Source organism: Mandrillus leucophaeus, unplaced genomic scaffold (genome assembly GCF_000951045.1).
Source record: "Mandrillus leucophaeus isolate KB7577 unplaced genomic scaffold, Mleu.le_1.0 Scaffold636, whole genome shotgun sequence".
NCBI lineage: Eukaryota > Metazoa > Chordata > Mammalia > Primates > Cercopithecidae > Mandrillus > Mandrillus leucophaeus.
In genome coordinates, this window is record NW_012106875.1 from 1,058,796 (window position 1) to 1,073,626 (window position 14,831).

Below are 14,831 nucleotides of genomic sequence, written 5' to 3' on the forward strand. Positions count from 1 at the left end.
TATTAGTTAAAATATAACATCAGAACCACTATACCCAGTAAACTCCTACATTCAGCAAGAAACACCTAGTGCTCCTTCTCACACTATACCACAAGGCCTTAAAGGGGTCCCCAAGCATTTCATTAAAGGGAATGACCTCAAATAGTTCAGCCTGTGTTCTTGGTGAAGAATGTTCAACTGGTAAACATTTCTTTCGGAGAACCAATGATTTTTTACGAGCCATAGAGATATATGATCATCACAGATGGAATGCCATGTAATGTATGCCCACATCTGCTCCCTGTGAAGCGAACTGTTCTGTCATTTTATGAGTCAATTTTGTTTGTGAAATAGGTGAATGATAAAGATGGCTGGATTGCAAGAGTTTGATACAAAATGAAGTTTAACTCTATTGGAAGGAAAAAAAAGTAAGCCAGTAGAGATTTATAATGCCCCACATTGCTTATTTTTATAGCATGACTTCATCATTTCAAATATACAGCTATAAACATAAAAGATGAACCAAAACAGAAAAATTTTTACAAGGGTATCCAAGATCCTAAGAAAACATGCCACTCTCTCCTGAATTATCTAGGACATTGCTTACATTTGAAAAATCATTTTATCTTTGATGATGTATCCCTAGAGTGCATGCTTTAATGATAGTAAACTACTAAGGAATTCACTGATTTTATGTTGTTATTATTTTAATGCACAATTCATTTTTATCAAGATGATTATAAATTATCAGCATAGTTTCTAATCGATTTATTGGTTTATGAAATTTAAAGTGATGAATGGATCATTATAAAATATGCTGCTCATAGTAATACATACTTCCAAGAATATATCAAATAAAAAAGTATATATCATAATAGCATCAAGGGTAGTGAAATTAGTAAATTAGCAAAAAGTAATTAACAATTATGGACTATTTTGATGAAAAATCCATAAAGGAGAAATGCATCCTACTGATGCTAGTACTTCAGTGAGAACACATGAGCTAAATGATGGGACAATAGAGAATAAAAATAAAATATGAAAGATTGAAGGATAAAGGGAACAGACTGAAATCTAAATCTGTTAGGGCAGAAAGGCCAAAAGATATTTATTTAAATATTTAACAGTTTGAGATTAATTAATTTTAACTAATTCTACAGCATTGGGACAATCTCAGTGGTCCCAGTAGATTAAAAAGTGGTACAACCTTTAATGTAGAGGAGTAAGTACATTGGTTAATTGCTAAATATGTTAGCATTTTTAAATAGCAGATAATTTGGAAATATTCTCTAATATTAAAACGGTCCATAAATGTATTTATTATAGAAATTTTATTTCTAACACACCCAAATATACATATAAATAACATAAAGGAAACAGTTCTAAGATTCTGAGTCATTTTTGAGGCTGAAACTGCAAGTGAGTATAAAAAGGAGATATTTTTAACCGTATGACCCTACATATAATAAACAATTATATCATGATTATATTTTAAGGACCATATAGGTAAAGATAATCAAATTATAACTTTTATGAGTTAATGTGGCTGATTTGAACTGAAATAATCAAATATTGATTTGATACATTTGTTCATATCCTTAAAGGAAATGTTCTCAGTATTGGGATACCACTCAATATTAAAAAAAAATTTTTTTTGTGGAGGATTAAAGGGTTATTGTATCAGTATAATATCCATATATATCTCTTTATCCCAATGTTTTCATTATTGATGTGTCTCATTGATCATACATTAAAGAAAGTTTTTGGTAACATGCACGTATTTCAGCTAAGTAAAACTGTGTTTAATCATTATAAAAAAACTAGCCATGTATCAAAGGGCCATGTGAAAAGAGAACTGTGTGTGTTAAGGAAAAGAAGCACTTTTGTAAAGGAAGAGTGTGGCATTTGATCTCAGGGTTGTGCAGTGGATGATGATTTCAACAAAACAACAAAGCAACATAAAGACCAACGACCTAAAAGAACAAGAGCTCATACACAGGGCATGAGTGCCCAGAAAAGCTAATAATATAGCTGCTGCATCATTTTGGAATATGTCTAAAAGAAATTCCCAAGTAAATTCGATATTCATTTTGTTTTGTTTAATAATAACCCAGTACTTTGTGAATTATGCCTGTGGGAAATATTAGTGTCTTTAGTCAAGAGCATTCATTGAGGAACAGACTGTTTTTGATAATGTCGCAAAAACATGTCTTAATTTTTTAAGCTGATATTCAATTAAATGAAATAATGGAGGGTAAATTTGCCATCTAAATAGGCAAGAAAAACCTAGTCTTGCACTTCAATGGAAAATGAATAATGTTTAGGGGGAGCATATGTGATTACATTATTTCACAGCATATTTTCACAACAATATATTCTAAAAATAATTTTTATGATGCATATATTCTGCATAGCTCTTAGTGGTGCTCAATGGTGGAGCAGTGTTTGAAAATAGATATGTCTCTGAAATCTGTGCTCTTTATACACCACAATGTATAATTTACAGCATGTGAAATAATATGTAGAGGGTGTCAAGATAATTTATTGTATAATTTGACAGCTATACTTGTCATTTCTGCTCAGGTTACATGTCTAACTCCTTAATGTAAAAAATTTGACATTCAGTAGAATTAACTAGATTTTAATAGCACCTCCTCAACCATAGTCAACTTAATGAAAAGTGGCAAGGTAGACCTGGCTGCCTGAAAGCAACCATTCTAATGTAATTTTATACATACATTTCATACTGTAGCAGCAGCCAGATGACAACAAATATGTTCACTTACTCGCTGTGACTTCTCCAAAATCATGGCATTACATACAAATTATAGTTTCTCTAGATCTGTTATGACTTTATGGGCTTAGCACACAAAAATACATACACTCCCGTCCCGCACAAAAATAAGATTAGAAAATGGGATACATCTAAAATCAAACCCAAAATGAATTTCATATAACTCTTAAAAGTTGCAAATAAAAGTAATATGACTTTTCACAAAACTAGAACAAGAGTTAAAACCATTTTTTTCTGAACCTAAAGTGATTTAAAAATTATTTATACATATACCTTATCATAAATTGCCAAAAATTGAATTCAGAATTAATGTATGCTGTCCTCAAAACAAATAAAAAATACATTTCTCTAAGCTATGAATGCTGCTAGATACATTTTTTAATTATAAGGCAGGTGCATTAGTCTGTTTTCATGCTACTGATAAAGATTTACCTGAGAATTGGTAATTTATAAAGGAAAGGGGTTTAATTGACTCACAGTTCCACATGGCTGGGAAGGCCTCACCATCATGGTGGAAGGTGAATGAGGAACAAAGTCATGTCTTACATGGTGGCAGGCAAGAGAGACTATGCAGGCAAACTCCCCTTTATAAAACCATCAGATCTCTTGAGACTTATTCACTATCACAAGAATAGCACCAGAAAGACCTGCCCCCATGATTTAATTACCTCCCAGTGGGTCCCTCCCACAACACGTGGGAATTATGGGTGCTACAATTCAAGATAAGATTCAGGTGGGGATGCAGCCAAATCGTGTTATTCCACTCTGGCCCCTGCCAGATCTCATGTTCTCATATTTCAAAACCAATAATGTCTTCCCAACAGTCCCCCAAAGTCTTAGCTTATTTCAACATTAACTCAAAGGTCCAGAGTCCAGTCTCACCTATGATAAGGCAAGTCCCTTCCATCTATGAACCTGTAAAATCAAAAGCAAGTTAGTTAGTTCCTAGATACAGATAGGGGTACAGACATTAGGTAAATACACCCATCCCAGATGGGAGAAATTGGCCAAATTTGTGAGAAAGATATTTTTAAGTGGAGTTTTAGCATGCTTGAAGAGTGCTGTGGTTGCTCTTATCTATAGGGTAGACTTTACAGTGGAGACTGCAGTCAAGGAATTGTGTAAGCTGAATGCAATGGGCATAATTGGATTCTGGGACAGCAGTAGTGAAGGGGTGTCAGTCAGTCACCAAAGGCAGGGTGGGCATAGTTATCGTAAAAGTTAGTATGGTCAGAGCAACAATGAGAATATGGGTGTGCCTTGGAGATACTGTGGGTTTGGTTCCAGACCACCACAATAAAGCAAATATCACAATAAAGTGAGTCATACATATTTTTTGGTTTCCCAGTGAATATAAGTTATGTTTATATTCTTCCGTAGTCTATTATGTCTCTCTACAATAGCATTATGTCTAAAAATATACACACCTCAATTAAAAATACTTTATGGCTAAAAACAAAATGCTAACACTCATTTGAGCCATCAGTGAGTCATATCAGCAGGTCATAACCTTTTTGCCAGTGGAGGGTCAGGCCTTGATGTTGATGGTTGCTAAATGATCAAGGTGGTGATTCCTGAAGATTGGAGTGTCTGTAGCAATTTCTTAAAATAAGACAACCATGAAATTTTCCACGTCAATTGATTCTTCCTTTCATGAATGATTTCTCTGTAGTATCCAATGCTGTCAGATAGCATTTTACCCACACTAGAAGTTCTTTCAAAATTGAAGTCAGTCCTCTCATAACCTGCTGCTGCATTATCAACTACATTTATATAATTGTCTAAATCCTTTGTTGTCATTTCAACCATGTTCACAGTATCTTCACCAGGAGTAGATTGCATCTCAAGAAACCATTTTCTTTATTCACTTATAAGAAGCAACTCCTCAACCATTAAATACTCATGAGATTGCAGCCATTCCATCCCATTGTTAGGCTCTGCTTCTAATTCTAATTTTCTTGCTACTTACACCACATCTGCAGTTACTTCATCCACTGCAGTTATTTCCAGATACTCCCTGAACACCTCAAAGTCATCTTTGAGGGTTGGAATCAACTTCTTCCAAACTCTTATTAATGTTGCTATTTTGACCCACTCTTATGAATCACAGATGTTCTCAATGACATCTAATATGGTAAATCCTTTCCAGAAGGTTTTTAATTGACTTTGTCCAAGTGCATCAGATTAATATCTCCTGTATCTATAACCTTATAAAATGTATTTTTTTAATAGTAAAACTTGACAGTGAAAATTACCTCTTGATTCATGGGCTGCAAAATGGATATTGTGTTAGCAGGCATGAAACTATCATTAATCATATTCTCCATCAGAACTTCTGATGCACTTCTGAAAGTTGAAAGTGCATTGGGTGAGCAAGTGCATTGCCAATGAGCAGTCATATTATGAAAGGAATATATATATATATATAGTTCTTTCATATTTATTATTTATTATGAAAGGAATAAATATATATATATTTATATATATATATTGCTGGGCAATAAGTCTAAAAGTGGGCTTAAAATATTTAGTAAACTATACTGTAAACAGATGTGCTATCATCCAGGCTTTGTTGTTTCATTTACAGAGCACAGGCAGAATAGATTTAGCCTAATTCTTAAGAAACCCACAATTTTCCGAAGGGAAAATGAACATTGGCTTGCACTTAAAGTCGCCAGCTGCATTACCCCTAACAAGAGGTCTGCGTGTGCTTTGAAAATTTGAAGGCAGGCATTGACACTTCCTCTCTAGCATGGAAGTCTTAGAGGACGTCTTCTTCCTATATAAGGCATTTCATCTACATTGACTATCTGTTGTTTTGTGTGGTCACTTTAATCAATGATCTTAGCCAGATCCTCTGAATAACTTGCTGCAGCTTCTCCATCAGCACTTGCTGCTTCCTGTTGCACTTTTATATTATAGAGATGGCTTATTTCCTTAAACCTTATGAATTAAATTATTTCAAACTTATTTCTGTAGCATCTTTACCTCTCTCAGCTTCATACATTTAAAGAGAGGTAGGGCCTTTCTTCAGAGTGGGCTTTGGCTTAAAGAAATTTTGTGACTGATTTGATCTTCTATCTAGACCACTAATAATTTTCCAAAATAGCCATAAGGCATGTTGCTTTCTTATCATTTGTGTGTTCACTGAAGTAGCACTTTTAATTTTCTTCCAGAACTTTTTCTTTGTGTTCACAATATAGCTAACCATGGTGCAAGAGGTCTGGCTTTTGGCATATCTTGACTTTTGACATGTTTTCCTCTGTAAGCTTAATAATTTCTGCCTTTTGATTTAAAGTGAGAGACATGTGACTCTTCCTTTCACATGAATACTTACAGGCCATTGTAAATCATCATTGGCCCTATTTCAATATTGTTGTGTCTCAGCGAATACAGACCCAAGGATAAGGAAAAAGATGGGGGAATGGCTGACTGGTGGAGCAGTCAGAGCACAACATTTATCAAGTAAGTTTGCTGTCTGATATGGGTGCAGCACACAATGTTCCAAAAGAATTACATTAGTAACATCAAAGATCACTGACTGCAGATCACCGTGACAGATATAATAACAGAAATGTTTAGAATATTGCGAGAATTACCAAAACGAGACACAGAAACATTCACGTGAACACACTTCAGTGAGCACACAATGTTGGAAAACTGGCACTAATAGACTTACACAGTATAGGGTTGTCACATACCTGCCATTTTTAAAATATATATTATATGCAAATTAAACCAAAGCAAACCACAATAAAGCAAGATATGAATGCATCTCTTTGTTTGAATCTTAGCAGTCACAAGAAGCTCCATGTTTGAGTGGATCAGGAGGTGGTTGAGTGTGGGTAACAGAGGTGCACAGCTGCTACTGTACCGGTAGCACAGATAGGATAAAAGAAAAAAAAAATCCAAAGTTCAGCAATCTCAAAGAAGTAGATAAGCCCACAAAGATGAGAAGGAGTCAGCACATGAACACTAAAACCTCAAAAAGCCAGAGTGCCTTCTTTCCTCCAAAGGACCACATCACGTCTCCAAAAAAACGGTTTGGAACCTGGCTGACATTGAACCCTCAGCCTCAGCCTGACTGATATGACTGATATGACAGAAATATAATTCATAATATGTTAAGAACGGAGTTTATTAAGCTACAGGAGTACATTATTAAATCATAACAAGCAGTCTCTTGGACCAAAGGGCAATCAAATTAGAAATCAAGACTAAGGAATTCACTCAAGACCACACAATTAAATGGAAACTGAATAACCTTCTCCTAAATGAATTTTGGGGAAATAATGAAATGAAGGCAGAAGTCAAGGAGTTCTTTAAAACTAATGAGAACAAAGACAACATACCAGAATCTCCAGGACACAGCTAAGGCAGTGTTAATAGGGAAATTTATAGTAATAAATGTCCACATCAAAAAGTTAGAAAGATCTCAAGTTAACCTAACAGTACAACTAAAAGAACTACAGAACCAAGAACAAACAAATCTCGAATCTAATAGACGACAAGAAATAACCAATATTATAGGTGAGCTACAGGAGCTGGAGACACACAAAAACATACAAAAGATCAATGAATCCAGGAGCTGGTTTTTGAAAAAATTAATAAAATAGACTGCTAACTTGACTAATATAGAAGAAAAGAGCAAAGATTAAAATAAATCCAATCAGAATCAATAAGGGGAATATTACCACTGACACAACAGAAATATAACAACCATCAGAGAATATAATGAACACCTCTATGCACGTAAACTAGAAAATCTAGAAGAAATGGATAAATTCCTGGACACACATTGTTCCAAGACTGAACCAAGAAGCAATTCAATCCCTGAGCAGACCACTAATGAGCTCTGAAATTGAGGCATAATAAAGAGCCAATCAACCAAAAAAAAGCCCAGAACCAGACAGATTGACAGCTGAATTCTACCTGATACACAAAGAACAGCTGGTACCATTCCTCCTGTAACTATTCCAAATAATTGAGGAAGAGGGACTCCTCCCTAACTCATTCTATGAGGCCAGCATCATCCTAATTCCAAAACCTGGCAGAGATACAACAAGAAAAGAAAAAATCAGGCCATGCCAAAATCCTCAACGAAATACTGGCCAATTGAATCCAGTAGCATGTCAAAAAGCTTATCTAGGATGATCAAGTAGGCTTTTTCCCTAGGATTCAAGGTTGGAAAATCACTGGATTATTGTAAGCTTAACCAGATGTGTCTTAATTGCAGCTGCTGTACCAGGTGCGGTTTCTTTGCTTGAACAAATTGTCCTCTCGTACCTGTTGTGCAGCTCTTACTCTGAAAAATGTTTTCATTTCAATATCTGTTTGTAAAGACCACATTAGTAGTTTGCTGTTTGCTTTAATCTGGCAATACTCCTTCACCATCCTACCTCAAGGATATGTCCGCACATTAGCCCTGTGTCATAATTCAGTTCACATGGATCTTGATTTTCTTTCCCTTCCATGAGATTATCACGTTTGTCTATCACTTTAATAACATTATGCTGTAAGATCTAGTAAGCAATAAATAGCAATTACTCCAGAGTTATTGGAAAACATTTGTATGTCAGAAAGTGGGAAATAAATGTGACAAAATTTGAAGACCTTCTACCCAGTGAAATTTCCAGAGTTTCAGTGTGATGTGAAGCCATGTCAGGATACCCCTTTTAAAGTGAGGAGAAAATTGTGTCTTGCTCATTCTACAACTGAAAAGAGGCACAATACCTAGTAGACCTCTGGATTTCACATGCAACACATTCCTCATGTGGGTGTGTTATCCTGGTCCGTTTACTAAGCAACCTAAAAAGCTGCTAATTTTGAGTGGGGCCCAGAACAAGAGAAGGCTCTGCAACAAATCTAGACTGCTATGCAAACTACTCTGTAGCTTTAGCTATGTGATTCATGCCATCCAATGGTGCCTGAAGTGTCAGTGGCTGATAAGGGTACTGTTTGAATACTTTGCCAGGCCCCTGCAGATGAATCACAGTTAGTCCCTTAGGATTTTGGAGCAAAGGTCTGCCATTCTCCTTATATAGCTACTTGTCTACCAAGAAACAGTTTTATACCTGCTACTGAGTCTTAGTAGAGACTGAAAATTTAACCATGGGCACCAAATTAATGTCATCATATGACCTGAGCATCCCACTATGAACTGGATATTATCTAAGCCATAAAGCTGGGCGTGCACAGCAGCACAACACTTAATCATCAAATAGAAGTGCTATATATCTGACAAGGCCCATGCATATCCTAAAGATACAAGTAAGTTGCATGAAAAAATGCCCCAAATCCCCATGGTCCCCACTACTATAGTTTCATGGAGTTTTTGCTATGATCACCTGTCAGAAGAAGAGAAGATTAAGGCCTGGTTTATACATAGTTTTGCATATATGTAGGCACCACTCAAAAGCAGACAGCTTATCCCATTTGTCTGTTACTTTAATAACATCACGCTGTTAGTTCTAGTGAGCAATAAATAGCAATGACTCCAGTTATTGGAAGCCATTTGTATGTCAGAAATGGGAAATAAAAATGACAAAAATTCAAGGCCCACTGTTTTTGAGTGATGCCTACATATACTCAAAACTACGTCTCTATGAGCACTATAGCCTCTTACTGAGACATCCCTGGAGGACAGTGGTGCAGAGAAATTCTCCCAGAAGGCAGAAATTTGTGCAGTGCATCTTGTTGTTCACTCTACTTGGAAGGAGCAATGACCACATGTTGACTACGTACTGATTCATGGACTCTAGGCAATGGTTTGGGTGAATGGCCAGGGATTTGGAAGAAACGTAATTGGAAAATCAATGACAAGGAAATTTGTGAAAGAATTACGTGAATAGATTTATCTTAATAGACAAAAAATCTGAACATATTTATGACTGACATGCATGCTCACCAAAAGGTGTCCTCAGCAGAGGAGGATATAATGAAGCAGATAGGGTGACTCCTGTCCTGTGGATACCAGTCAACCTACTTCCCAAGTCACCCCTGTCATCACCCGATAGGCTCATGAACAAAGTGGCCCTGGTAGCAGGGATAGAGGTTATGCATGGGCTCAGCAGCAGGGATTTCAACTCACCAAAGCCCACGTGGGTATGGCCACTGCTGGGTGCCCAATCTGCCAGCAGCAGAAACTGATACTGAGTTCCCAATATGCCCAACATGATATCATTCCCTGGGATAATTAGCCAGTTACTTATTGGTAGATTGATTACCATTTGACCACTTCAGTCATGGAAGGGACAATATTTTGTTCTTACTGAAATAGCCATATACTTTGGATATGGATTTGCCTTTCCAGAAAACAGTGCTTCTGTCGTGCCAAAGCTACTATCTGTGGACTTACTGAGTGCCTTACCCACCATCATGGTATTCCACATAGCAATGATTGTAATCCACAAACTTACTTCAAAGCAAAGGAAGTGTGGCACTGGGCTCATAATCATTGAACTCACTGTTCTTACCGTGCTTCCCACCATCCTGAGGGAGTTGGCTTGATAGAAGAGTGGAAGGGGCTTTTGAAGACTCAGGTACAGAGGTGTCTAGTTATAAATACCTTGCAGGGATGGGGCAAGGTTTTCTATTTGTCTGTATCTGCTCTGGATTAGCATCCAATATACACTGCTATTTCTCCTGTAGCCAGGATTCATGGGTCCAGAACTCAAGGGTTAAAATGGGAATGGCACCATTCACCATTACCCTTAGTGACCCACTAGCAAATTTTTGCTTTGCATTCTCATGACCTTCTACTATGCAGACCTAGAGGTCTGAGTTTCAAAGGAAGAAATGCCTCCACAAAGATTGACAGCAGTGATTCCATTGAACTGGAAGTTAAGACTGCCACCTGAATACTTTAGACTCTTTATAGCTCTGAAACATACGGTAATGAAGAGAGTTACTGCACTAGTTGGCTTAATGCTGGCTGCCAAGGGGAAATTGAGCAACTACTGTATAGTCAAAACTCCTGTACAAAGGAAGAGTATATTTAGAATACAGGAGATCCTTTATGGTGTCTTAATATTACCATGCTCTGTGATTTAGGTCAAGGGAAAACTATAATACTGCAATATAGGCAGAACTACTAATGACCCAAACCCTTTAGAAATGAAGGTTTAGGTTACTCAAGCAAATAAAGAATCATCACCAGCTTTCGTACTTGCTGAGGAAAAAGGGTGTATGGAATGGGTAGTGGAAGAAGGGTTGTTATAAATACCAAATATGATTGTGAGGCCAGTTACAGAAATAAACGTTGTAATTGTCATGAGAATTTCCTACTTATTTGTTATGGATGTGTATGTGCGTGCGTGTGTGTGTGTGTGTGTGTGTGTGTGTGTGAATTTATATATCAAATATCTCTTTCCTCTTTTATTTCCCTGTGATGGAGCATAAAATATTTATTTTATGTAATAGTATTTAAATATTTAAAATTTTGCATCATATAGTCTTTAAGTAATGGGTTATCAAGGAAAAGAGTCACGCAAGAATTTTTGATCCCCTTCTGTGGAAGGGGTTAGTGCATTTTTTATCGTATGCAGAGTAGTTCCATGATTTTAGGCAGAACTGTGACCTTGTTATTGTCTTTATTTGAAGATTAATTGTGATTTAAAGAGATATGGATGTGTTACCAGTGGAAGGCATCCAAGTTATGGGAGACAAATCCATATGGGTCTACAGTAACCTCAATTCTTGCCTCCTCTAAAGAAAGAATACAAGTGAGGGGCATAAGGCAGAAAAAGAGACCAAGGCAAGTTTCAGAGTAGGAGTAAAAGTTTATTAAAAAGCTTTGAAACAGTAAGAAAAGGAAAGAAAGGAAAGAAAGGAAGGAAAGTATGCTTGGAAGAGGGCCAGGTGTGCACTTGGCAAACCAAGAGTACCGTTTAACCCTATTCGAGGACTCTATAGGAGGCCCCCTTCAGACATCCCACCCCCTTTTCCATGTTTCTTCCTTTAGGGTGGGCTGCCCACATGTGCAGTGCCCTCCTTACCCTTGGGAAGTGACTGTGTGCAGTGTGTTTAGGAAGTTGTGTACATGCCCATGTGAGGCTTTCTTTCGTTTTCCAGTGGAGTACCCCTGGAAGTCATACTCTGCCCTTTTGTCTCTTAATGTGCATGCCCAGGAATTTTCTTCCTCCTGGCATCTGCATTCAGTTAACACTTTAGTGTTAGCAGCTGTGGACCATTACAAATTGGCCTCTCCTTGGCACAAACTGCCAATATATCACTTTTAGAAAGGTAATATGATCATTGCCAACCATCACTTCACATTGCTGGCGGGTGAGGGGGAGTCCTCTCCTGTCCCACTCATGCCTGTCTGACTACCTGTAATAGATGGGTGCCAAGTTGACAAGGGGTAGATTTGCAATGGTTAATTTTATGTGTCAACTTGATTGGGCCATAAGGTACTCAGATATTTGGTTAAACTTTATTCCATGTGTGTCTGAAAGGGTGTTTCTGGGTGAGATTCACATTTGAACTGATAGACTCTCTAAAGCAGTTTGCCCTTCCCAGTGTGGGTGGGCCTCATCCAATCCACAGAAGGTCTAAATTGGACACAAGTAAGAAAGATTAGTTTTCTTTACGTGATGGTCTTTAATCTGATACATTGGTGTTTTTCATGCCTTTTGAATTGGACATAGACTGGAATTGTACCATTGTCTCTCCTGGGTCTTCAGTTTGCCTCCTATAGATCTTGGGATTTCTCAGCATCCATAACCATATAAGCCAAATCCTTATAGTAAATATCTCTCTCTGTGGTAGGAAATATACGTATTTCTATTGGTTCTGTTCTCTGGAAAACCCAGACTAATACAACTGGGAAATAAGAAATGGTACAACAAGGCGCTGGGGAAAATAGTGTAGTACTTAGTCTTAAATGGGCCAATGTTTACTCAAGTTTGATGGAAAAATATTTTCAGACATTCAAGAAGTCAGAAAATTTATAAGCCAAATACATTTCATTTTTTATTTTCTGCAAGTCTTTAGAGGTAAGTTAAACCTAAACATCATTTTTTCAACATTTATTAAATGTTAGTCATAGTCTATATTCTGTAGCATATTCAAGATTCCCTTTTGGCTTTAAGTTTATTGGCCTGACTTGTTCTGAATTCGTGGATGTTCTTTGCTTTCTCCCTTCCTGTGTCTCAACTCTTCAATACCCAGTGGGACACTAGGTGTCAGGAGAGGAAACTTCACCGTGATTATAACACACTGGACTGGTTTCTAGTGCACAAGGCAACCATCACAGTCCCCATGCTAAATGTTAGCCCTGATGAACACATACTCCAGCAAGCTCAGCAGAACTCCCTTATTCCCTCTTGAGTGCCCAAGGAATACACCACCAATGAAGGACAAAGCCCCAAATTCATACTTTCACTGTGATTAATTCTAGAGTCAAGAGAGAGTCTTGGATTAGGAATTACCTGAACACATGGTACTCATCCAGTTTTCTCAGAGTCACTGAACTTTGGTTTGTCCCTCAATGCATCTGGGCTAAACATGCCTGCTCTGCCTATCTCAGGAAGTTCTTTTCAGAATTATTGAATTCATAAGTGAGAATGTCCTTTGTAAGGAGCTCTAAAAATTAAGGATTTCTTTTATCTGATAAAACATTTGGCAATCAAAAAATCCAAAAAAATGTAATGGACTCTGATTCCTACATTTAGAGCTTTCCAGTGTAATTCTATGAATAAACTGAGGTTAATGTAAAATAAAATTACAATGTAAACTTATAAAATAATCTGATATAAACTTGCAGAGAAGGATGCAAAAGTGAGAAAGGAAGCTTAAGATAAGTATATTAAAGGCCCTCTATTTTGGAGAGAGGCTATTATTTGGGGAAAACTGATACTGTCGCAAGTGTATATGTTAATATTATTTAGTTATCTTAGTTAAAAATTCAATCCACTGGTAGATTTACAAAAAAAAAATGGATTTCCCTATCACTAGGGTACAAAAACTAGAATAAGACATATTTGTCAGTATAAAATAATATGTTAATAATAAAACAATTTTTTAAAATGAGAATTGCAGGAAATAGAAACATCTACTTATTCCTCCAGCTCACTATGTTACCTTCTCTCTCTGCCTTCCTAAGTAACTAGGGCCAAATGGTTTGGGCATAAGTTTTATAAAATCTTCAAGAATATAAATCCTAGTGCTATTTATATTTAGAGACTGTTTCAGATCAGAGAAATAGATATGTGAGACTGAATTGAGGTTACACGGCTGAATAAATGATAGAAGCCTAGACACAGATAAGGAAATAAAATCTATGTCAATTTCACTTGTGAAAATTTTCACACAGATCCAAGTAACTTACTAGCATACTGAATATGACATTTCAACTACAAATGCTATCCAATGCATCATTTTGTCTAATAGCAAATATTAGCGGTAACTCAAATATTCGTAAGAGGGAAATAATTAACTAGAATAAAAACATAGTTACTTTTAAAAAAGATATGTTTCACATGTCTAGAACATGTTTTGTTCTAGAACATGTTTTGTTCTAGACAGAAAAAAATCATGGTACAAAACAGTATATATGACATTATCCTCTTTTTGATAAGCATAGCTCTGCACATGTTTGTATATTATGCATCTGTGTTAAAAAATTCTAAAGATAGGCCAAATGTAGTTACTCAGTGAATCAGGAATGCATATATCTTTGACATTATTTGAATTTCTCACAAGTATGTATACATTTTTATTGTTGAAATTAAAATTTTTTCTAAAGACTATCAGAGTAGCTATGGATTATAGAAATACTATCAACAATCCAGTTTCCTTTCTTTGGAGTAAATTTAAACGCTTAAAAATTTTTTTAAGCCTGTTTCTATGAAAATCTCTCCGAGAGTATACCATTATTTCTCACCCTGTGTAACCTAAGTTCGCATTGATAATGTTTCAGACTCTGGTCCAATAGCTATAGTTGCTTAATGTTAATGTCCATCATCTTCCTGGGTGTATTAATATCATCATTTTAAAAATGAGCTAAAGTGTTTTGCTAAAATTTTACCAAGAATAAATTGTGAAGCCAAAGTTTGTT